General features: G+C 40.8%; 2 long non-coding RNA genes across 2 annotated transcripts in view; both read right to left on the bottom strand.

The window, feature by feature from the left end:
- The window catches only part of LOC117943750, a 15,757-nt gene extending 4,527 nt beyond the window's left edge, over positions 1 to 11,230 (bottom strand). The window contains exons 1-2 of the long non-coding RNA XR_004656423.1: positions 11,149 to 11,230; positions 9,101 to 9,107 (exon numbers count right to left, since the gene is read on the bottom strand). This is a non-coding gene — a long non-coding RNA (uncharacterized LOC117943750). The remainder of the gene's footprint in view (positions 1 to 9,100; positions 9,108 to 11,148) is intronic.
- Positions 11,231 to 14,678: 3,448 nt separating this feature from the next.
- The window catches only part of LOC117943752, a 16,455-nt gene continuing 7,454 nt past the window's right edge, over positions 14,679 to 23,679 (bottom strand). Inside the window, exon 3 of the long non-coding RNA XR_004656424.1 lies at positions 14,679 to 14,690. This is a non-coding gene — a long non-coding RNA (uncharacterized LOC117943752). The remainder of the gene's footprint in view (positions 14,691 to 23,679) is intronic.

The following is a 23,679-nucleotide window of genomic DNA, read 5'->3' as shown; positions in this document are numbered from 1 at the left end:
CAGAGTGGGCAGGTGGTTAGCAGTAGGCTAGCAGAGTGGGCAGGTGGTTAGCAGTATGCTGGTAACATTGGGCAGGTGGTTAGCAGTATGCTAGCAGAGTGGGCAGGTGGTTAGCAGTATGCTAGCAGAGTCTGCAACAGACTGGTGAGTTAATTTCCCCATCCTAATGGCAATAATACAAATACTACCAAGACCCGCCCTTCACTAGCACTCGATTGGTTGGGGTTAGGCATTGACAGCTTGAGTGTTTAAGGTTAGGATAGCCGACAGGGGATAGGACCTGTACATGTAGACATGGACGCTTGGCCAATAGTAGTGTGTGGATGCTATTGAAAGGCGGGTCTTGGCATGACCATAGTAGGATTCCTAGGATTTGTAAATTTGCATCCTTTCGCATTTTATAGCCAAATGCCATCACTGTCACAAAAACAACCAAGAGTGTTTTTTTCTCCCATCCCATAATGTAGACTAACAGAGGGAGACTATTAAGGTCCTGATACCCCAACCATCTCATCACATAGTTTAGACCAACAGAGGGAGACTATTAAGGTTCTGATACACCAACCATACCATCACATAATGTAGACTAACAGAGGGATAATATTAAGGTCCTGATACCCCAACAGTCCCATTCCATAATGTAGACTAACAGAGGGATAATATTAAGGTCCTGATACCCCAACCATCCCATCCCATAATGTAGACTAACAGAGGGATAATATTAAGGTCCTGATACCCCAACCATCCCATCCCATAATGTAGACTAACAGAGGGAGACTATTAAGGTCCTGATACCCCAACCCTCCCATCCCATAATATAGACTAACAGAGGGATAATATTAAGGTCCTGATACCCCAACCATCCCATCCCACAATGTAGACTAACAGAGGGAGACTATTAAGGTCCTGATATACCAACCATCCCATCCCATAATGTAGACTAACAGAGGGATAATATTAAGGTCCTGATACCCCAACCATCCCATCCCACAATGTAGACTAACAGAGGGAGACTATTAAGGTCCTGATACCCCAACCATCCCATCCCACAATGTAGACTAACAGAGGGATAATATTAAGGTCCTGATACCCCAACCATCCCATCCCATAATGTAGACTAACAGAGGGATACTCATAAGGTCTTGATGCACCAACCCGATAATTGGCCGTCGGACAGTCTGGCGAGTGACTCAAGTCTGTTTGGTGTGTTCAGTGTCGTCGTCCGTCTGCCGGGGGGGTGCCGGCGGCATTCATTTTGTCCTATCTGACATGCTCAGTTAAGAGTACATTGTCTTGTACAAATGTCCACCATGGTGAACAATAAAGATTTAATCTATTCTATTCTATGTGGATAGGGGAAGACATTGATGAATGGTTGCCAGACATACACAGTCTCCCTCATTCAACTCCAGGACAAATGAGATGCAACACAACTCAAATACTGCATATTGCAAAAATCAAGAAGTAGAAATGCAAAGGTAGATTTTCCCTTTTGTTCTGCAGTTGTTCATCACCACGTGTCACTGAGACCTGGGAGTCAACAGGTTTTCATTCCATCCAATCACGGCAAGAGCGGGTTTTAGTGATTGCACGTTCCCTCCGTGGCTGTGAATGTGTGCGAGAGAAATCAGCTGCTGGAATGAAGAACTGCACCCTCCCAGGCCTCGGAGGGTTGATGGGAGAAGTAGTTAGAGGGAAAAGATGAAATGTAATCAACACAAAAGCTCTAGCACAGGTTTTGTTTAATGCATTTTTACTGATCAAAAGTATGATACCGTTTATAAATCAATTTAAACGAACAGTTCCTAAAGAGATGCAACTGTATCCTTTCTAATAGATAGTAGGAGAAGGCAAATCTAGTGTAGTGAAAGGGGCAAATTAACATTTTTTTCACATTGCAGCATTGGAGTAGAGCACAAATAAAGTAAAGATTTTGAAAAACTTTAAATTTAAAGTGCAATGAGTTCAGTGAGTTCACTCAGCCTATGGTAAACCTGAAAATACAGTTTTCTGGTCAAAAGTTAAGTTAAGTTGGCAACATGCTCCACAGGGTGGAAGGAAGTGCGATGTGAAAGGAGGAATAACAAAGACATGTAGTTCTTTCCTTGATTCATATAAACTGGATCCTTATTTCCCTTTGTTTAGCAGCCATCTTTCATTCAGGTGTTTTGGAATCAAATGCAGCCCATGTCATGTTGAAGGAAATACAGCCGGGTGGAGGACTTACATTATAAAGTGCCTCAAGGCTTTTCTGCTGCTCTCCTGGAAATAAGAAATGGACTTAATCGTTTTTCCTCACTTGACACTTACCAGATTTGTGGAAAACAAAGAACCATCTGTCATCAGGCCTTTTTGAGCATTGTTTGCGCTCCTTTTGCTGAAACTAGGAGGAAGACCAGGTCATTTTTTTGGCCCACAAAGTGGCTTGATTTCAACAAAGATCTAGAAAACACTTGGAAATGCTAAACCGTTGCCAAAGCTACACACACTAAACGTTGTTATGCCTGGAACACACAACTTTAGTTACTGTGCTATCTGTTTCAAAAATATGTTGACTAAATGTATGATGCCTTCAGGCCACATTCAAGTGAAAACGCCTACTTTGGTGATTGTTGTTGTCCCCGTAAACCTGCTCTACAAATGTGGAGTCTAGTATATATCATAGTTTCATTGCAGACGGTTAAAAACTTACTTTGGTCTAATGGCAGAAGTCTCACATCTGACATCTTTTTTATTTGTAGACAAAGTGTTTTTTTATGCTGTCCAGCCAAACATGGTTCACAGAACTTTATTTAAAATAATTTCAAAGATAACTTTTTAATATGTCAAATCAAATTTGGGGTAATGTGTGGAAAATGACGCCAAAACATAGAAAATACAAAAAGCATGAAACAATATTTTACTAAGAGTTGGAAAAACCAAGGATATATATTTACTGTATATATGATATTATATATGATACTGTGGGGACATTTGAAACATGATGATTTAACTAGAGAATAACTAAGCTAACATATATTCTGTGTTGTTCCAACTCTTTGTTGTTCCAACCCAATATGTATGCTTTTTATGGCTGCACCATCCCTTCAATTGAAAATATTATACGTATACAATATATATAATACAAGGATTTAACTAGAAGATAACTAAGCTATTTAAGAGAATACAAAGGGGAAAACTGTATGTTAAAGGCGATTAAACTGGCATCAACAAAGGCCATTCTGCCTCACAGGCTACACGTTTCACCACTGGAGGGCAGTGTTTGACAACTGGTCCACCTTTGTCCCACACCAGAGGACAAACTCCCTTTCAAGGACTCTCTGCCTGTCTAGACAATTTGCAATTTTCCACTATTTTGTGAGTGCGTGCAAAGCGAGCGCTAACATTTCTACCTGAATGGTCGAACCAGACAACTTCACAGCCGCTCCGCTGTTGTCTTGTCTGAGCTGATGAAATTTGTCAACAAACGAAATGAAACTGAAATTGGGCTTCAAGGAGAAAGAAGTGGCACATGGGACATCAGTCAACGCAGGCTGATAAATGTCAGCAGCGAGGCACTATCCTCTCAGCCTGCTCTCTCTGGTCAGGTGGAGACACTATAGGGATATTTTTAAGATGCATTGAGGCGTCTCCTCCAGTCTCAGCACATATTTGGGTCTGCCTGTAATCCAGGAAAGGTCATAGCTCACCTTTAATATTCTCCCATGTGCCAATATCACTACACTTTCTCAAATGATTGATTGGAGGACATCATCACCAGGGCAGTCCCAACGTCCCATCTGTTCAGGATTGACTAGTGACATTGTGTCATGATGTTTAGGATATTACTTACTGACTGCCTTAATATTTTCCTGATTTACTGATATGTGTACAGTTAGGCCCTTTTTCCTTTAATACATAGAAACATACTTTATAATATGGTGACCTGGACTAAATGACTAAATATCCTTTGACTTGTAACTTACCAAATCCGTACTTACTGGGTATTTATTTACTTTATGGAAACCCTCAATTGCAAACTGTTTGGCCACTTTGGTCGCAATGGAATCAAGCTGTGAACATAAGTTAAGTTCGGTAAAAAAAAACATGCGAATAAATCTGGTGAAAGTGTGTTTCCATCCAATCGCTTTAAAGCCAATAAAAACCTGTGGCAGTAACGTTTCATGCTGTTTTGTGAAATCAAATCAAATTGGTATATGGAATAGATTTGAGACATTTTAAGGTATTTCTCCAAGGTAAGACTCCAACCCCGTATAAAAACAAAAGACGGTGGAGAGATGAAAAAATGTGTCGCTATGTATAACTATAACTATTGAACTTGAGCTAAGTATGAACATCAACTAAAATGATCGACGTTTTTGTGAGAAAAAGTAACATTACTAAAAATAAACAAGCCAGACGGAGCGGCGTCAATCTCGCCAGCGTTCCCTTTACTAGGCAATTTATTTGGCAAATAACGTTTCCATCAGTTTATTGATCAAGATAAAATCCAATGAGACCAAACGTATTTGCTTTGAGTCGATGTTTATGAAATTCCATCAAATTTGACTGTTTCCTCAAGGCATTTTTGAATCGATATCACTTAATTTGGACAAAAACAGGGCGATGTAATTATAGCTAATGACATATAATCAATCACCTTATAAGTTCATGTAGTCCTTGTACACATCCAGCAGGTACAGAGCAATATTAGCATTCCTTTGCCATGTTTGTGAACACCTGATGAATATGAGTCCTATAATTACTCTCCTGTTTAGCTTGTGTTTGCCCTGCTCTGGCTCCTACCTATAGGTAAACCAGGAATATCCACTTTTTAAATGCGACTTTCTGAATTGTGCTGTAAACCACGCCCGCCTGTCCCAAGGCGTTTTCCACCCAGGACTGCTTCTTTCATGGAGTTGGGATGAACAGCAAGTGGAGTCCATCCATCACACTCTTCAGGGCAGAATGACAACGGAGTCGAGGTTTGCCACGAGTGGTGAGGAGGATGATATATTGAATAGCTTTGACTAATACGGGCACAGGGAGACGCTTCACGGTAGCTGTCCTCTCCACGCTCGCTATCCTGCTGCCGCCACATCACCGCTTCAATCCATCTCCCAGTCAGATGTCTCAATGTCCCCTACTCACTCACTTACTTACACACACACAACACACATAACACACATGCTCTGCGGAGTCTGGTTAGGCTTTGACACGCTGAGATTTGCCAGGCAAGAAGGTGTTGTGAATGATAAGGGAGAGAGACATGAGTGATTGCAAAAGTCCTTCCTGTGGCTCCTTGGGGACAAATCCCTTGGATTGGAGCAGAATTGATGGGGACATTTGTCTCTCTGAACTGAGTTTTCTCTCCATTGGAGTTCAAATCATGGGGACTATTAGAGGAGGAAGCAGCAGGGGTTAGACATTTCCTGCCCGGTGTTTGTGCAGCATCTCAGCCTGTAGTTCACTCACTTGTCGCTTAATGAGGCACTCTGCTGCGTCCCTTCCTCTTTTGTGTCCTTTGTATCCTGTCCTGGTATACAAAGGACACAGGTATCCCGTCCTGTCCTTGTTATTTTCTCTTGTGTTGCATTTTTAGGCAGTCGCAATCCGCACTTTTGTCTTTTTTTGAGCATTGCATTAATAATTTGACACATTTGGATGGGAAAATGCAGCATTAGAAAGTTTCTCAGACTGCCGAGACTGAGTAGTCCAACATCAGGGTTGTTTTTTTCCCCCAACACCTAAAATCTGTAAACCCTTATTAGTGGAACTAGTTGATCTGGAATTATAAATTGAGATGTTCATACATTAACATTCTTTTTAACTCACATCTGAGCCACAATTTCCCCCAATCTTTTGTTCTTCTTGTGTAGAGAACCAAGAAGCTTGTGTAACGTTAACTCTGTGTAACGTCAACTCTGTGACGTCCAATCAAGTTACAGACATCTCTGTTTTCAGGATAATCTGGGCTAGCGGGATATGCATGCCGCAGAAATGTCACATGAATGTATAAATTGTAATATAAAAAAATTTCTAAATGGAAAATGAGTCTCACAAAAATGTAACAAACCACACAGAGAACAATAATCAGTTGGCCAAATCACACTCATTTCAAGCTCCAGGCTTCATTCTGGCCTCTCTTTATCTCCCTTCCAGGACCTTGCAATCAAGGGGGTAACGTTCTATCATGGCGCCATTTTGATGCTAACAAGCCATTACCTGCCGTTAGCATTCCATTGACTGCCATTCATTTTGATGTCACTTTGACAGGAATACCTTTACATCTGAAGCCTTTAAAGACTGTATGTATGTGTAATACATTATGTGTAATGTATAAAAGGCTCCATTATGTCTCTGTTATCTCACATAATGGCTGCGCAGCAGACGTTTAAAAAAAAAAAAGGCTAACGTTTTTGTCATGACCACGCAACTTACTGTCGCACAGTAGAGAAATTACTGAACAGTACAGGATAAGTTCGAACAGAGTTTAGACGTCCATTAGCTGTTTAAGTTTAATTACTGTTAACTAGCGTTGTTGAGATCAATAATTAGCCTATGCCTATGATAATGTTAACTAGCATGTTAGTTAGCAGTAATTAGTCTGTGCCTATGTTATCTCCTAACACATACCTACCTCCCCGCCTCTGCTGATTGGGAATGATTGAGATTTCTCTTGCACAGCTACCAGAAGACTTACAACTGTCAGACACCTTGCCCACGTCACATCTACGTCTTCAAGCTCAGTTGGAGGCTGCACAGTAACGCTCCGCACCACCGGGAAAAGAGCTTCAAATAGACTTCACTGGTCTCTGTCTCTGATATGACTTTATGTGATTGGTCGACACAATCATCAGTCAGTGTGTCAGCAGACAAGATGGCTCTGGCTAACGTTTTATACAAAGAGATGACTAAATATGCATATCTCATTGTGGAATTTTTGTGCAAAGTCTCTGAAGTTTCAAGCCGGATTACTAAGGGCTGCAACGGCACCCAGCGAAGTAAATAAAATGTATTATTTCAATGCTCTTTCTAAAGCTCCAGCTGTCAGAAAGAAAGAGGCATGAGTTGAAAAGTTGCAGAGTGAAGGGAAGATTACGTGAGTTATTTTAAAATTCCGTGTAATTCCATGATGGATTATGGCCTACAAATCAATGGAGGACCTTGTTGCAACGGCACATTTATCTGCTTCTAAAGTAAGTCCCTGCACTGAATTGATCTGGGAATATTATATATTACATAAAACAAAGTTTTGGCGTTGTGGTCGACGCCATCCCTTCCAGAAGGGTTTATGCAGATGCTGTTACAGCAGTGACACCGCCATGTTCAACTTGTTCAACAACACATGCTTCTGCATTTCTTCACCAACCCACTTCCCCATGCATCCTTTTCTTCACAAACTCTTGACAAAAAATTAAATGACAACTTATGGTCAAATGGATTTTGATCCCCAAATTATGAAAACATGATCTACAGTATACTAATGATGAACTGAAAATGACCACGAGTACAATTTGTTGGCATTTGAATCATAACCTACAGGTTCGTGTGGCAGGAATGTTACAGTATAATGTGATGGACCGGCCTAGATACCAATCTCACATTGATTTTCATACATTTAATGTGAGTTTGTGTCCTTTCTGGCATAACTCTGCGGCACGAGATAGCGGGGGTAGACACACAGATAGATGTGTGTGTGTGTGTTTGTGTGTGTGTGTGTGTGTGTAAGACCCATCAACTAATTGAAGTAGTGTCTCTAACTGTCACCCGAATCCATCCATCACCACAAAATATTTTTTCCATGACATTGTTAGGGAAAAAGTGACATGCCACACAAAGTTTAAATGTCACACAAGTCTGTGTGTCTGTGTGTGTGTGTGTGTGTGTGTGTGTGTGTCTGTGTGCATGCTCAGAGTGGCATGCGCTGACAGAACATCCTTACACTTTCTGACTAGCTGTGAACAGGAGGGAGATGTCTTTGGTGACAGTCAGGAATATTTTCCCCCACTCATCACATGTGAGAACATGACATTGACGGTGATCTTTGGAAAAAGGGAAACAGGCGAGGCCCCCACCTCCGTCTCCTCAGTGACGGTGGGAGGTGCTTTAACATGAGGTCTGACGTTGCAGAGACAAAAGACGGAGATACAGAGATGAGAGGAGGGAGGAATACTAAAATGAAAAAGAAAAAACGTCAGTGACGCATATGTCACACCTCATGCTCACAGGACTTATCTCCGTAGCAACTATCTCCGCCCGCTTCAACTCGCACCAATTGAAATTGAATTGTTTCCATCTCTATCATTAACTGTCTCAAAGTTAATGTGCCTTTGAATGAAATTACGCATTCCCACTGAGTGCCCTGATGCAGAGTACCTCTTCTAATATCATCTTTGCATTGGACCAAACACATGTTTTTTATTATGCTGCCAACACAGACAGTGTTAACCTTGCATTTCAACATCCCTTTTGGACACAACCACATTTATTTGGTGGGATCAGGCTGGGTGTCGGTTTCCAGACACACCGTGATAGCGAAGTGTTAGATCGAGAGAGTGTAGGTTGTTCCCATTGGCCAAGAGAAGGAGGAAATTTACACTAGTGTTATTTTTGGCCCTCCACCCTGCGGTGCCAACCTGCATGCCCTCACGCTGCCCAGTGGCACTGATCTAATGATGTCATCCTGTCAAGCCATCTCTCAGCTGGACCTCTTGACCCCCAAGCTTGTGCCAGGGACCCATTAGTGATGATGTGTGGTATGCAGCTGTGGACATGACAAAACAGTATCATGCCAAGATGTTAAGCGCTGCAAAATACAGTTTGAGAAATCTTCGTGATTGACATTTGAACTGATTGAAAACACTGCTGTTATCTAGCAAATATGGGCCTACAGGCATGACCTAAAACACTTGGGGTTTTGCACCAAAATCAAAACATAGCTGATGATGAATGGCTAGGTTAAAACATAATATACTCCCTGGCCTCAGATGTAGCAGATATGGCTAAGAGGGTCTGACCGTTGACTTATGTAATAGCTGTGATTTGTCTTTGGTTTGTCATAACCCAAAAGTGTAGCATTTTCCTGTGATGTGAGTGGTAACTGGTCCATGCCAACAACTTGTATACTGTCCTCTTATCCTCAAAACTCTCTCCGCTGATGAAATATGCCAGGACATTTCTTCTTCCAATCCAGGAGAGCCATTATTTGTGCTTCGGCTAGTGGCGTCTGGGAGACAGCTGTTGGAGAGAAAGGCCTGTCAATCAACTCGTCCCCGTGGCAGCTGACAAGGTCATTAGGCGTCATGTGACTTCCGCATCTCTGCATCATCAGATTACATTTCATGTTTACGTGTCCTCGTCATCTCTGCAAGCTGTAATGTGATACAGCTAGCTGGACTGACTGTGTTTGTGTCAAGGAACTATATATTATATATGTATTATATACTGCAGTGTACACTCCAGGAGCACTCACGCACATTCACAGGGTGATCTCTTCTTTAAATATGTAAATTACAGCTTCCAATGGAATTACTTGGTTTTGTTTTGGCCCATCAATCAAAGCCCATCTATTTTTGCATGTGTCTGAACCCCTGGGACTACTCCTGTCACTGAGCGCACCGAATGTTTGACATCTTCACAATGGGCTCATTTTGTGGCTTTTCCGGCCAATCCGAGAAGGATTTGAGACCCAATTTTCCAGCAGGTCTTCAGTCAAAGTAAAACAGAACCTTGTGTTAAAGTTCCCTATGCATTCATGTAAGAGGTTGCTACAGTATTCAAAATAGAGGTGTGCCATGTTTTCAAAGTGGAGGACTTTTAAAGTGCTTGTCAATCCTGTACAGAATCAGCTCTTTTAACACAGACAGCAAGGCAGCATTTACAGTTAGAGATTACATTCACACACACTCACAAAAACCATCTGACAGTTTGATTTGTATGTTAATTGTGTTGCAACAGAACAATGAATCTTTATACTTAGGCCGTTTATCATAGCAATTGAAAATAACCTCTGACATATGACTTTTTTTAACTTGATTTTAGTGCCACATGAGATACAGATGTTCCCAACATTTTAGCATCACAGTTTGATCTGTTCCTCCTGTAGTATTGTCTGCTGTCATGCGCAACACTTATGTATATTTTTCTTGTCTCTAATGCTCTTATGCTCACAGTAGCCACACTGAGAGAAAAGGCTCCCTTGCAAAGTCATTTTGCCCTTTCCCCACACAGCCCGAGGGCTGCAAGAAGCTGTCCTTGGTTGCTGTTCATCTGCACATCTATTGTGTTTTGGTGCATTAGTGTCTATCTCTGGGAGAGTGTGAAGAGAGGCTTACCAAATTGGTCAAACTGGGCAGTTGATAACAACAAACAGGCCAAAACACAAAGAGAAGTTCGGTCACGGAATGGAAATTTCAAAAAGAGAAAATACTGCCATTAACTTAACATGTTTCCCTAAAAATGACGCAATTATTTAAAGTTATATTAGTCACATTGGACCTTTTAAGAGAATGACAAACTGAAAAGTTGTTTTAAGGTCCCCTTTAAGGTTTTACAGATTTACAGATTGTGATGCTCTGAGGAGGACCAAAGACACTAAAGGCTGTTTAAAAAAAAAAGTAATGCTTGGCTGTGGCTTGGTATCGTTGGATTTCTTCCTCCTCATTTATTGGTTTTCATGCATGAACAACATAACATCAAGGAGAGGGTTACCTTTTTTCTGCTACAGATTGTCAGAAAACACAGGGGAGAAACTTTGTTTCTGTCACTAAGCCTCTAGAGTCACAATTTGCTCCGAAGCTAATTGCCGTAACTCTCTCTCTTTCTCCCTAGACTTTCGTGATTGACCCCCCAAGCTTTCTGGCGGTGAAATGCACGCAAAGCAAAGTTCAACCCCGACGCAGAACTCCAAAAGAATCACAATGCAGAAGCATAAATCTATTTAATCTATTTTAAAACTGGACAGCCAATGTGGGGACTTGAGGACGGGTGAGGTGTGTGCTCTCCTACTGGTCTTTTGCAGTACACGCGCTGTTGCCTTCTGAATGATCTGTAGTTTATTTATAACTTTCTTAGGTAGACAAGAAAGGAGAGCATTGCAGTAATCATGCTGGTGATAAAAGCTTGCGTAAGTCTCTCAGCATCTGCCTTGGAGAGAAACGGCTGCACTTAAAGGGGTGATGGAAGGATTATATAGGGTATGTCACACTGTTCCCTAAGGTCTCCTAATAGGGTGTGTAACATTGGTAAAATTGGGTGCTATTCTATGGGCCATAATGCTATTCAATGAGCCCTAATTCTACCTTGTGAATAAACAAGAGCTTTTCTCATGCAATGCTCATTATGCTCATGAATATTTATGTGAGCTGCACACTGATTGGTTGGTTGAAAAAACACACACACACACAAACACACAGCCCATCCCCTCCATGCCGCTCGGAGCACACCACATAACACACACTGACATTTAATACATTGTCCGTCATTGTTTGTCATTTCATTACTAAATTCACTTCAGAGACCTTTTTCTGAGATACATCAACCACGTAGAGCTCAAATATGTGCCATTTTAGGAAAATGTATGGCGATTTGCAAATGTGGCTGGCTGGAGCTCTAATCGGGAGACTCGCCGATAATAGGTGTTTATTTACTCTATCATTTGTTTCCATTGTAAGATTAATTGGAACCTGTGGGTCTTTTTTCAAAGTTATAAATGCTCCACAAGAGATTGCTTGTGCAATACAAGCTTACTGACCGTGCTCTTACTCACACACACCGACCATTTAGCAGGAAGAGGAGGGCATTCTGTCATCCCCTTTAAATAATATTTCTAAGGGGATGAAAGGTAGTTGTAGTGAACTTCCTGATGTAAGATTCCCAATTCGTTCAAATTGGTATCTAGAAGCTTTTTTTATTGCTTTGCGTTGACAAATTCTGCCAAGGATTTAAAATGATTGCTTAGTATCTCTTTTGGGGATTTTTCTCCAAAACGAAAACCTTTGTCTTATGTTTGAATCGTTCAAATGCAAAAATTTATGTGACATTCAAAAGTTGATCAGTGCATTGAGCCAGTTCAACAAGAGGGCCACTGCCATTGGGTTGTAAAGAAATGTACAGTTGTGATTGTTATAAGCATAGCTATGAAAAGCAATCCCATGCATGTTCTCTGATGATCTTTCCCAGTAGCAGCATATAAAGACTAAACAACACAAGTCCAACAAGGGAACCTTGAGGAACCCCACATGTTATGCCAGTTTAAGCCAAGGAGTCTTTACCAAGGGAGATACAATTGTCTATTTTACCAAAGTATAACAGAGCCAGACATGCATGTTTACATTGTGTCTTTGAGCATTTTAGCATTCTATTGCTAGCTAGCTAGTGTTGCCTAACTACAGCCCAACAGAGCCACCACGCATGGCTTAGCAGAGCTGCCAACTTTTCCCCAAACCTTGGAGTGAGATTTGGGGGGGGCAACCCATATTTTGCCGCGTGCAAAGCAATTTCTTTGGGTCTTTATCCTTCAGGGTTTAAATTGGGATTTGTTATATGTGGGAGGATGGGGCTCTCCCTAGGAGGGTCTGGGGGCATGCCCCCCCAGGAAAAAATTTAGCACTTTCTGGAGAGTTTTTTTGCAAAAAAATGTAGAAATCAAGTGTTACATGATATGTGCGAAACTGTAGGGTTAAGAACCTTTGCATTGTTGTAGTATCAACAGGTTTTCGGGCATTTAGCATTAACATTATTTACATTATTAATTTCTTATGATATAAGAACTGACCCAGACAATGTGCCAAACATAATGAACCACATGAAGAGACAGTAGCATATGTCAGCAACAGCTGAGAAGATTTGGGTCCGTGGCAAACAGGTCCAGGGGTCCCTGCCTGGTGTAGGGACCAGGGACCCAAAGTTAAATTAATGTTGAGGGATAAACTAAGACCACTGATATTCTAAAGAATGAGAACCACTACATTTCATAGATTCTAATCCTTTAACCTTTGTGCCGAGGCTCAGTAATGTTTGGCCCTCATCCTCTGGGCCCCACTTACTGTATTTACTTTTTTGGGAAAATAAAGACTATTTGTTCATTTTATGAAACACTGAATGAATTATTTACAGTTACATTTAGAGATGCACAGAGGTTAGAGAAGCACATTAGTGGCCCAACGTTGCAGTATCGTATATAGTATAGTATAGCTCAGATGTGTTTCATCAGATTTCTCTTCATGTTTACAACTATGTGCACATTCAAAATATAACTCCTCCCATCTCGTTTGTCCGAGATTTGGAGAGTTGTAACATAGTCTGCTGTGAATGTTATTTCTCCGTTGATATGGAGAAATAACATAATAAAATAATATCTCATTCAGACCGTCTGACAGACACAGAGGCACATTTGGGTCTCTGGTCTCTGACAGAGTTTCGAGGTGGCTGTATGCTGCTCATTATCAGAGGTCTACGCATAGATGCAACGCGTCCCTGCCCCCAACAGAGCGAGTCCACTAACATGAACTGAAGTTGCTACGCTACCAGCCGCGCTGCTCACCTCTATTTTTACAGAGAGAGAGGACACGAAGCGACGGACGGGTCTGTGATACTCAGAGCTACCTGAAGCCGGGGAGTGCTCTTGAACCCCCTCACAGTCTCTGTAAGCACAACTAGTCAATCGCGAGTGGCTCAACAGGTAGATCTACAGATAAACTCATCTTTCAGAAATTTGACCGACCGGGTTGAAACTTCAGCGTGAGAAATCGGGGGTGTGGCGTGTGAGCGTGTGAAACCAGTCAAATGCGTGTGTCTCACGGCCAATGCGTGAGAGTTGGCAGCCCTGGCTTAGCGTTCACGACATATAATGTTTGGAACACAACAAATTTTCAAATTATAGCCCAAGGGACAAACTTGCTAGGCTGCTACTGTCAACAATGACAACTGTCCGCCAATGTTTAGACTGAGCTGCTGACACAATACAGATGGCAGCTACATCTGGTGGCGAGAGAGCTACACTAATTCAGGCATCTGAGGGCATAGTTAAACCCTGATTGCCACATAAACACTTCCCTCAATAGCACAGCTGAGAGAGAGAGCAGTGGAGCCTCGGTTCCAGGGGGGTAATACGAACCCTCCATTAGATCAACCGACCATCTCATTTGCCCTGGCAGTTGGCAAGGCTAGGGAGGTTTGTGTTGGCGCTTGACAAGTCAGGGGAGAGTCCTGGGTTGACAGGACACACGCCTCGTCAAGTGGCAAACAACGTGAGAGGAAAAAGCCAGGGAATTTCTCCAGTCCATGGAGCCACAGCCATATTTTGGATTCTATTTCACTTTTTTTGTGCTCATTCCTCTTTATTTTCACATTTACTCTTCTGATTTTTACTCTCTCTGTGTCTGTCTTTCTGCCTTGTTTCCTTTTTTTCTCACCTGCTTTTTCCTCATACTGAGAAATGACACACTTAGGAGGCCGTGGTTAATCAGAGCTCATCCTCGAGGTGGAAGGAAGTAGCTACTTGGATTATATGGTTTCTTTTCACACTGTCTTGATTTCTGCAGCGTTTGCCTCGCTCGGAAATAGCCAGCTGGCCAAGAATGAGGGATCAAGACCTTTTGATTAATGCATGGAGAGTAATTTAAGGCATCATGTGAGCCACCAGGGTTGGGTTCAATTAACTTTCCACAGATTCAATAATGAAAAAAAGCTTGCAATTTATGATGTAGCTCAATCCTCAATCCTGTCATTCATCAACATATGACATTTCACACCAAAGATTTAATGTGCTTGAATTGCACAAGCTAAGTAATTAAAATTGTTAAAAGTTTCTTCAGCCAGTTTATGCAATTGTAAAGAAATCGATAGGGTCATATTATGAGATGTGAAATCTAGTGTCCCAAAACACCACACTTCACTGATAACTGACTGTAAATGGACTGAGAGTTGGCGTGTTTTTTATATGCACATCATACCCCAGTGCTGTTGCTGAAGAGTGTTTAGAGCTGTCTGTCAATCCAGTGCCCAGAGAGCTTTGATTCAGTTTGCGAGGCTTCAGTCATGCTTCTGTTCCCCCTATTGCCCAGAAACCCCTGACAGCTGACAGGGACACAGTGGCTAAAGAAACAATGGCCAATGACTGCTTAAATCTCGCAGTGCCATTTCACAACATTGCTGTCAACAGACCTACAGGCACACATCGGAACAGCTGATTCATGAGGTTTGAGCTCAAAGAGGTCATTGAAAGGGCTCTGCAGGGTCCCTAGTGCAAAAATACACTTTATGCCAGACATTGGGATTTAAATGTGGAGTTTTTTTGTCAACAAATGCTTGGTTGTTGTTTGTTGCATTGCCCACATGGACAAGATATTCCACACTGTAGAGCATCACAGTCAAACTCTCCACTTCTAAAGTAGATGCTTTTTAATTCCATACTAAATTAACTGAATACTTTACTGGGAACAAAATAGTATCAAATGGGGGCTGCTGAGGCGTTTGCAGTCCAGATAAGTGAGAAGTAAATCGGTGAAATAAAAAAAATTTACTGACTTGTAAATGGGAAAAAAGCTAATTTGGGATCTAGCATAACATAACATATAGATTTTTTTTTTCCAGTGGCTGAAAAAATAAACTAAATAACAAATAAATAAATTGTTCATAGCCACAATAGTTCACACTGCCACGTTGTACTGCAATTGTAAATTCTGTGTTTTGTATGATCGTCAATTCTATTTTTGATGTTTTGAATGGCCCGGAAGCTTAACAGCTGGCAGTGTCTTGAAATATTTTGGAGCTATGACACTGTGGACGTTATGTGCTTTGGACTTTGGGAAAAACACAAAATGACATCAGACATGATGTCCAGTGGGGTGAATATTGTTTTTGTACTCGTGTCCCTTGAGCTGTTTGTGAATGTTTTATTTTATAAGTTTTAAACTTTCTAATAACTAATAACTTTGAGATTGACCATGGAATTGACAAATACCAGACGGAGGGCTAGAAGCAGGGATAGTTTTGTATCTGTGGGAGAGTAGGGTGTCCGCTGATTCATCAGCTTTCTGCAGATTATCGCTTCTATCTAGATGAGAGAATCATTGGCTCTGATGGATTTCACTCATAAACGATGGCACAGTATGAGCTCAAGCCTAATGGCTTTCCCTAAGGGGAATTAGATTATGTCACTCTTAAGTTTAAAATATTACGGAGACATGAGAAAATAATGATGTCAAAGTTTATCTGACGGCCATTTACAGCCGCTGGTGCTTTAACTTCCAAAGTGGAAAGCACCAAGATGAACCAGATGGTGAGCGTTACTGCATATTCTCATTAGATTTATCTGCAACCAGAGTGGAAAACACATCCACCTTCCTAATGCCCACTTAGTTTTCTGCACAACCACCTATTTATCCTTCTAATTACAGCATTAAAAATCAACTTGACAAGAGAGATCTCTAATGACAAATCTGAACTCTAAACTGAAAATGTAATTTCCACAGAAAAAATCTTTACAACAAGTCACATAGTGTCACTATTCTCTAGGGCATTTTCATGTTTACTAATAATGATGGGATCTTTATAAAAATGTTTAAAGAAATGTGACATCACAAGACATTTTCAAATTTTTTAGGAAGAGTCAATACATGTGCACAAAAAAATATGATTAAATAGACATTTAAACCCAAACACAAAAAACATAATGTTGCCACTACATATCCGCGCTGTCAGATGAAATATGTGTCTTTAAAATGTCTGCCTTGATATCTTAGGTTATTGCATTATTGGTTAATCTCTGGAGACAGAAAAGAATATATAAATCTTTGCAAAGTAATGTGTACAATGTGGCTTTTACAATAACATTTGTAATGGAAATGTACACACACTGAACCTAGTCACCCCCACATCCTCTTTCTGTGGCTGGAGGCTCATGTACTGTAACTGTGAAAAGCTGATATTAAAGACTGCATGTCAGCAGTGTTTTGCATGCTGACTGTGTTATCTAAGTGGACAGCATGTTTTTATTATTGGACCGAGCAGGAAATAACACTACCCAGTGAGTGTGGACCATTGTGGGCTTGGACTACACTCAGGGAGCTTCTAAAACAATACTAACTCTGACTCACTCTTTCTGAGCTTCAGCTGGTAAAATTGGCAGAAGGAATCCTCCCCACATCCAGAAAAAGGCCAGTTAGTTATGCAATAGTGTAAACAATAGGGGTGTAACGATACATACAGTAGAACTTGATCGATGAATCGATTTAATCCTCAACAATTTAGTATTATAGATACAAGGGAAAATATTGCTACTTATTGTCATCTTTAGGATGCACCTTTTATTTTAAAATGACCATGTTATATTTATTCTTTCTCTAAAAAGAGTTAGTTTAAATGTCTAGAAGAGCACAGTTATACTGTCAAATCTTATTTCGGTTGCTTTTTGTAAATATATATACATGTAACTGATTGTGTTAAATGGGCTCCTGTATCGTCTCATAACATACATATAACATATATCACATTTCAATTTGAAAGGGTATAGTGACAGACTTTGTTATATCACTTAATCTTCTATTGTTTTCAAAGAATCTGTATAATACCATCATTTAACGTATGAAAACACCCATGTGATTTCCACCCCTAGTAAACAGAGCTAAAAGACAGTTTTGTTGGTGACATCGTGGGACACGTCAAACTGTCCTCGGGTGTTGTGCCCCTTTATTTACTCTTTGCAAGGTCAGGTCATGAAAGGGTTGCGAGAGTCTTATAAAGAGTGGAAAACACTGTGTTAAGTTACTGTAATACTGTCTGGTGCTACTGTGATGATGTGGCCACAGGGATCATCTTGAAACCATCCCTTACACTGTGCCCTTGGCTGATAAAAAAAACACCCCTTGTCCTCCATCCCGCTTCCTGTGCCGGTGCGGGGCAAGCTGCCCAGAATCCCAAATGTCAGCGGATGGCTTTAGAAATGACAGCTGCCGCTGCATCTTGAATGTCCATCGCCACATTTCGAGAAGTGTTGAAAAGGACAAAATGACATTTGCAGCAGGGCTCTCTCAACATCCTCTGGTCTTCTCTCTCTGTGTTTCCACCATGCCACCCCTTTTTTTTCTGCCCTGCGGTGACCATGAATCTACTAGGACAGTAGTCTGCTTACTAAGCCGAACATCATGCTGTGTTTGGCATTCATCATTTATTGATGGGCTGTTCTTTAATTGCAGCGGGAGAGTGCTTGGCTTCTCTGCTCTCACACTGGCTGATCCATGGGGAATGCCCTCCCACTGAGGGCCCACATTTACTCAGCGCCCTGGGAGCACCACTGTTGACTTCTAATGGTTGTGACACACACAAAACAACCTGCAGGGTTGTTCTTTCCCCTCTTTTCTCTTTTTTACAGCATTTCACTCTGCTTACACTTCTTCCATTTTTGCTCTTTCCGACACCATAGGTGAGTTAAGGGCAGAAATTAAATAATTAATTGATTAAAAACAGAGTAAAAGAAGGCTTGAATTGGCATGCAAGACTTATCAGGGCCCTCCTAACCTAAGTATGCAGATAACTATAACAAATACACTAAAGAGAAGTGTTATGCAATTGAACAAAACTTTTCACTCATTAAATGTTCTGTGGAAATTAGATCTCTGAACCCTGCCTTGTAAACTTAAACTAATCCTTCCATGTGGCAACCATGGTGCCCTTGTTTGCAACCACTCACACAACCTTATCTCCTTTCTCATCTAATCTGTATTTGGCATTGGATGAATTTGCCATCATCTGCAGCTGCAGGTGGTTCATTTTAACTGTAAGAGGAAAGTGACTGAACTGTGATGGTCCCTATTCCGTATGAAAATCTAACATTTTACTGTGATGGCAATTAAGGGCATTAATAGTTTTATAGTTCGTCACATCTGATCAAAAGTGGATCATAAGTGGATATACTGTATGATATCTCATGAAATTACAACAACTGGTCACTTGACCTTTAGGGCAACCGGTCATTTGACAGTTATGTTTAGGCACCAAAACAACTGGATTTGATTACATTTTTTGGTTTTGCCCCCCACCCCCGCCCCAAATAGTGTCTCAATCATACGTTGCTGTTGGGGCCCCTCTGACATCATTTTTTGACTCACTTGGTTGGTGGCTCTTGCCGTCACTTTTTGAAACTTTTTTTTGGCGTAAGGTTTGACGTGCAGGGTAAAACCACTTAGGCTTAGGAAAAGATTGTGTGTGGGGTAACAAATATGTAAATGTATGTGTGTACTGTATGTACTGTATGTATGTATTTATGTGTGTATGTATGTATGTATGTATGTATGTATGGATGTATGGATAAATGTTTCATTGACACACAGAACCAGAACAGGACACAAACCGGTCTACTGGTAGTTTTACTCAGCCACTACCCCCAACCTGCATCTTTATGTGACCTAAGACTTTGGGTCTTTATACTAGTTGCTATGGTTGTTGCTCTCTTACAGTCATCTCACAGCATCACGGTCCAGCTACGGCTTTGCCCGGTGTGTCCCATACAGACACTACATGGGATGGTTGGTATCTGACGCGGAGAACACGTTATTTTTGACAAGCATTTTACTCTTACTCTTACTCTTACTCTGACAGTGCATGTATAGGTACTGAGCAGGTGTGTGTAATTCAGGCCTGTGTGTAATGTGTGTAATAATAAAGTATACATAATTAACGATGAATTGGACAAAGTGTTGCTTGATCGTCCATCGTTTTGCCTTATGGAAGGAGATGTGTTGGATTCTGCTAACAGAAATATCTCCCACTGTAGCCTACTAATGCAAACGTGACTTGGAGGACTTAATAACTGTATGCCGGGCCCTTTGGCCTTCTCGCAGACATAAGTAATGTAATCTGAACCCAAGTGGTCAGCTTGAGACACATGCTAGTTGCAGGTGGTAATAGTGTCTCAGTTGTTCACTTGTGTTCAACTTATTTTATTCACTAATCATTCATTGGTAGTGTGAAGAAACAAGTTGCAATTATTGTGATGGAATCTCACTTGCAAATCTGCATAGTAATGTTGCACAGTATGTCAAGGGATTGTAACCGTTTTTACACAGCTTTAGCCAAGAAACATATCAAGTAGATTCTGTAGAACCCGATGCATCTGGAGCATAGTCATGGAATTTAAATTAAAACAAAAGCTATATTAAAACTGCATCCAAGAAAACAAAATTATTTTTTGGGACACTTTTGCCTTTATTGGATTTCTTGACTGTATCTTTGAGTTGTCATACTGTCTAAAACCTACTGTCCATTTTGACGAGATAAAAATTAGATTTAAAAAAAGTATATTCATATTTTTAGGCAATTGCAATGGGTACCATGATTTGATTTTAGGTACTAAATCATGCCGCAACATAGGGTGTGGCTCCACTGAGGACACATCAGTAGGGCGAACCTGGATTATTGCTGCCTCTCCTCTGACAAAGTCACTAAACCCTCAAGCACTGGTTTGTTCCCCCCTCATGTTACATTTATACTACTTTTAACACTTCAGTGACGTGCCATTGCTGCACAGACTAAAATATCAATTTGTGCAAGCAGCTGTTGGGAAAGCAATACTCTGTCTGTTCTAGTTGTGGACACTCAGCATCCAATTGTTTTCCCAAGGCTTTCAAGGTTGGTACTGAAGGAAAACAAGGAATGCTCAGTGTTCTCATATCTGGACACTTTGGAGCCACACATTTCTAGTAAAGTGTCGGGTAAAATTAGTAAGTGGATGTTGCTTTCAGAGTAGTTTTTCTTTGCCACGATGCTCTGTAGTTGAGATATGGTAAATTTTTCAAGGTAGTTGGGTTTAAATTAGGACATCGTAGTTTACTCGCACAGTGCAAAGCAAAGGCTACTCAATCCATTCTGTTCTTCAATGGCCTCATGATTCAGTGAAGGCAAGAGTAACTTAAAACCTTAGTTTTCTCTACAGATATTTTAGAAAATTCTCACATAAGACATGTTAGGCTTTGAAAAAAAACAATTAGTGTCAGAAGATTGCTCGTTTTTGTGATAGGAACTAATGAACAATTAATTTATTCAACACAATCAAACACTTTTTCTTTTCATAATCCATGTATATATTGAAATCCTATTAATTTACATCAACAATTGAACGGTGTCAGATTTAGGAGACCGGGGCACGGGCACAAGGGACCACTGGTGTGAATAAAACACTTAAAAAACCTCCTTAAAAAAACGTAAAAAAAGATGTTTAAAAGAAGGCCAAATATTAAAAGCAGGTTAAAAGAACCACTGGACAAGACGAACGGAGAAAGAATAAAACTTTAAATAAAAGGTCACCTCCGCTCATGCTCCGGCTTGAGCGGAGTTCCACAATACAAAATAAATTCTATTTAAATATATTAAAATCATTATTTGATGTAAAATGAATTTAAAATAACATTTAAAAGTTCTAAAATACTCTCTGAATTACTTACAGCCCAGGGTTAAAAAGTACACATACCATTAACAATTAGTGTAAGTGCTTTGTTAAGGTTAGGGTTGGGGTTGGGTTAGGGTTCATGTGTCATGACTGTGTCCATGACAGTGTCATGTTAAGCTTATATAGATACCTTCAAGTAAAGTGTTACCGGTGTTTTGCTTTACACAACAAACAGAACTACGTCATGTTATATATCATTTCCTTAACTACTGTACGTGAGGCACTAATTCAACAAATGCTCCAATGACTCATATTAGAGTGTAGGAATCAAAGACCCATATGGTTGTATGATTTTGAGGACTAGGTGAAATTTAGTGGATAACGTCCTTGGCATGTTCATCAAAGCTGTAGCCAGGATAAGACATGTCCACCCAGATATACCACAACATGGTGGGTCATATCTATAAAACCCCTGTCAATTTGAACCACCGTTTACCCAAGAAGAATCACATTGCTTCTGCTTCATCATTGTCCCATGGTGAAAGTCAGTGGAAATCATTATTAATGAGCATATATAGTTTTAACACCCGATAGGGTCAACCATGCATGGAAGCACAATTGATTAGCACTTTGAGAAACATTGAAAGCAAAGCAAAGTCAAATGTAATTTGGGCTCTGGACAAAAATTCCCAAACCCACCCATGTAAAGATGTAAAGACAGAACTAAAACTCTACAATCCTGTTTAAAACAATGATCATTTTAAAATAAAAAGTAGGCCGACTTACTCTTTAAACAGTACTTACTACCAGTGACAATGTTGGATGTTGTTCACTTCAGCCAAACTGGAAAAACTCAGGAAGTTGGGTTTACAAAGCGTTGGACTTTGGTGCTCAAGGCTGCATCCTATCTCCTTCCAAATGTTAACTAGTTTCCTTTAAACCCCGCCAGCCATCCAACCATGTCCATTTCTTTGGGAGGTTGTGAAGCAAGTTGCCTAAACCAGTAAATTATTGGAGGGAAGCAGTAGCTCTGTCGTGGTACCCGTACAGATCAAGCAGTGCGGACTGGCAGCTGGAGATGATGCCAGATTGCCTCCTGCTCACTGCCTTAGTGCACTTGAGCAAGGCACCTAACCCTCAGACTTCTAAAGGGATGCTGTGTTATGGCTGACCCTGCACTACTCATTAAAAAAATGCATGTGCATGAGTCCTGTGTGAAACAAGAGTAGCCATTTCCGCCTGTGGCAATGTTCTAGATGCATTTAAATGTGAGGCATCTCCATTTTAAGTATCTCTGAGTCTATTTCATCTGAGCTGCTTAGCAGTTAATCAGCTGACAGAAACAGGGCAGAGGAAATCTGTTGAAGATATACCTTGTTTCCAAGAAAAGCTATATCTGGCATTAGTCAGATCTACAATGATAACAACTGGAAATATTGCATGCCCACCTTCATGTCTATGTTGATCTACATTGTTGTGTAGTTCCAACACTTTTGTTTACACCTTAACATGCCTCAGTTGAAGTAGGATATATGATGGACATTTCATCCTACAGCGTTGTAAGGGCAGAAACATGGTCCCTGCAAATAAGCAATTGCAAATAGCAATGCCTAGCCCAGTCGGGTGGGGGGAAATATGTACGGCTGCACAGTAAAGACAGACTACACAAAAGACAGAAAAAAAGAAAAGACCCAGGTCTCCTGTTTCAAAGTCCTGTGTTTTTTTTTTTTTTACCCGGCCACTCCCGCCAGCTCTAAACGGACAACCTATCCTTAAAACTAGACCACTACTACTACTACTGGTACTGTTTTTCCCCCCAAAAAACGACCCTATAGATTGTTTGTACAGGCAGTACCACTGTTGTGGCTGTAGTAAGTTGACGAAGTACGTGAGCGCCAAACTCCATGTAAGGGGTGAGCTTGTGGCGTTAACTGGGTCAAACAAACAAAGGACTCTTACCCAGGAGACGGGAAATTGTGTCCTGTTGGAAAATAAAAGTAACAGTAATTTTATTTTATCTTTACCAAACTAAGTCACATTCTATGTCACGTGCGTAGTTCTGTCACGTCAGTATGAACAGAAGTAAAGTAACGAAAGAAATGTAGGCCATTGCTGATATAAACCCAAACCAAATCAATCTTTTTCTTAATTTTACCAAGTTTTATTGGTGCCTGAACCTAACCAAACTGCAACTGTAACACAACGTTAATGTCAGTTTTGAAAGAGCTATTGTTACGTTTAGGTATGAGGACGGAAAGGTTTCCTGTGGGTCAAATTTCCTGACCCCGCTAGGCGTGCTCATTGATTGCACA

The sequence above is a fragment of the Etheostoma cragini genome, chromosome 4, assembly GCF_013103735.1.
Source record: "Etheostoma cragini isolate CJK2018 chromosome 4, CSU_Ecrag_1.0, whole genome shotgun sequence".
NCBI classification, from domain to species: Eukaryota; Metazoa; Chordata; class Actinopteri; order Perciformes; family Percidae; genus Etheostoma; species Etheostoma cragini.
Note: the sequence above shows the minus strand (reverse complement) of the source record. Positions and strands in the feature narration are given on the sequence as shown.